Here is a 2,912-nt window from a genome sequence, read left to right on the forward strand (position 1 = left end):
AAGATCAAATGTGAGAAACTATATTGATCACAAACTATATTCTATAAGTGCCTTTTTGGGAAAAAACAAAAAATCATGGCATCGAGTTGTTAACTGGGAATGCCTCTATAAGCATAAAAATATGTATTTAATGTTACTGTATAAGCAAGAAGGCAAAGAAAATATTTATGTACAACATTTATATTCTGGACTATAAGAACGGTGGTATGACCCTAATGAGAGAGATATCTGCCTTCATATCCATGTCAAATGTTTAGTTATTTGAATTTAAAGCCAGTAAAAGTAAAAGCAGTGAGAAAGAATAAAAAAGAGAATCAGAGGGACAGAAAGATCCATCTAAATCTGGGGCATATTTCGAATAATATACAACATTTTTGGAAATAAAGGAAGAAAGAGAGAGGAAAAATTTTAGAAAGTCACTCCAGAAAAAGTCCATCTTATAAAACTCATTTTAATTCTAGTCTTTTAGTACTTATTTATGTCAGACCACCTCTTAGTGGATGTTTGGTTTCCTGTGCTGAGCCTTAGAAAAATTATCTTGTGGTCAGAAAATAGCATATTCTCAAGTCGGTTGACTGAAAAGACTGTTTTTTTGGCTTACTATTTTTTACAACAAATTTTACTTTAAAAAGAGAGTGAATTAATCAGATTTGAGGACTGTAGTGGATATAATCTGTCTGCTTAAAAAAGAAAATGAATCAGCCTGAAAAGGATTTTATATAGAAGCAATTGACATGAAGAATAGGGCCTGAAAGGAAAGCCAGTTTTTGATCTGCGAAAGAAAGAAAGAAAAGGAAAAGAAAATGAAAAAGAAAAGAGGGAAAGCTTTAAGAATCCTTGGGTGGGGGAGGGGGGGTTCATAAAACACAGTAGTTAGAAGAAGGCGTGTGCCCAAGTTAGACTACAGAGCAAAGTCTGAACATCAACAACAGAAGCATTCTTGGGGAAAACTAATGCCAGGAGCACTCTTATGGTTAATTTACTAAAATAAAAAGGTAAACAAGTATTCATTTGTTGAAGCTCAAGACATGACAGTACACTTGTAATACCGGACCTTCAAGAAAAAGAAATTCTCAAAAAAAAATTTTTAAAAGACAAATTATGGAAAAAAACTGTAAACATTAGAACATTTTAACTTCGGTGAGGTAGATGAAAATAGAAAACGAAGTATGAATATGGTAAGATGTTACTGCTTTCAGTCATTAATGTTAGAAAGTGAAAAATTGTTAGGATCATACATCTTAAGACAATGGAAAATGGTCCTAAAAATGTACAAAAAATGAATTTTAGCGTTTAAGAAATTCCAATTAATGTGTAAAAATTCCCCTTCCAAAAATGTTCAATTAAATATTTAAGTATGAAAGGCTATCATGTTTTATTATTGATATACTTGCAATATTTATAAATCTCAGGTTAAAAAAATAAAATATTTATTATTTTTAAAAGATGCTTTTAAAGCTAAAAAAAAAGCATTCTCTGCCTACTTAAGGGCTCACGGGAAAATTCATGCAATATTCAATATCTACACCAAAACAAATATATACAAAGTTCTAAATTTCATTTTATAGAAATACCATCTATTAAAGTACAAGGTGGTTTATCTCAGTGACAGGCTTAAGCTCAGCCAGGAATCAGAAAACGTGTTCCGAGTGAAGGCCCAGTTCAACTTGATCATTTCATGAGCACAAGAAATTATCCAAAAGCCCACCTTAAATAGCTAAAGTAGTCATAAAAATAGGCTGATGGTTACTTTACTCCAGCGATAACATAATCCTCGGTCTTATTGTTGTGGAGCAGATGTCATCATGGGTGGGGCTGACGCGCAGAGCAGCTGAAACATTTTTGTACCACCCCCCGCACACTTTCAATGGGATAGAAGGGGCTCCAAGAAGGTAAGGGGAAAGCTCTCAACAATTAATTCCTACTAGAGATAAGGAAGTTTTGATGTGGTCGTGGTACGCGTGAAGACCACAATGAGATTTAAAAAACCCCCCATGATTAACTCCTACCCTGGAAAAGAGATCGTCCCTTTCTCCCCTCCCCTGCCGACTCCTCCTTGGGACACTTGGCTGAGTCTTTCTTTCTCTCCTTCCCACGCTGAGGTGAGGCTGCACGCAAGCCAGGGACGCCTGTTTTTCTCTTCGCGCGGAGGGAACTCTGCGGGTAGGAACCCCGGGTGGCAGGAAGGGAGCGGGCGGCGATGTGGGAAGGCAAAAAAAGCTCGCCAGGGTCGAGCCGGGCTGGGGTTGGGAAAAGACACGCAGGCCACGGAGGAGCCGGCCGAGGAGGCCGAGGTGACGAGGGAAATCTCCCGGCTCGGAGCTGGGACCGGACGCTTCCGGCGGGCCACAGTGGCTCTCGGCCTAGCGCGGCTCGCGTTCCGCGCTCCACCGGAGCGGCAGGGAGTTAGAGAGGGTAAACCGCGCCTCGCACTTGCCTGGGAGCGGGTGACCAATAACTGGTAATAGTCTTTGCTCGGCGCTGGGCCTTGTCCTACAATTTCGAACAGAGTCTCCGGCAGCCACGACGCCATCTTGGGACGCCACCGCCGTCGCTAAGACAACCAGGAAGGGGCGGGGCTTGATTGGGGTCATGGGGCCAAAGCCCTAGTTTCAATCGAACCCCGCTTTTGGGCTAGCAGGAGGTTTCTGCCTTGGGGTGATCGACCTCTTTCCCAAGAGTCAGAGGGAACTCTGGCCCGTGAAATTTCAACCCTCAGGTCCCCGGTGACCCGAAAGGGAATTAGTTCCTGCTACCATGGAGGGGAGGGGGTGACCCCGGCGGAGGGATACCAAGCACAGCCCTACATTCTCCTTCCTGGTCCCTCGAAGGGATCGGGAGATCTCAGGCCGCTGGGAGAGAGTCGCTTGGGGCGGTGGGGGAGGGAGGGGCGATGTGATGGGCCGCGAGTA

This window comes from Leptonychotes weddellii, chromosome 3 (assembly GCF_054177405.1).
Source record: "Leptonychotes weddellii isolate Sample4059 chromosome 3, ASM5417740v2, whole genome shotgun sequence".
NCBI lineage: Eukaryota > Metazoa > Chordata > Mammalia > Carnivora > Phocidae > Leptonychotes > Leptonychotes weddellii.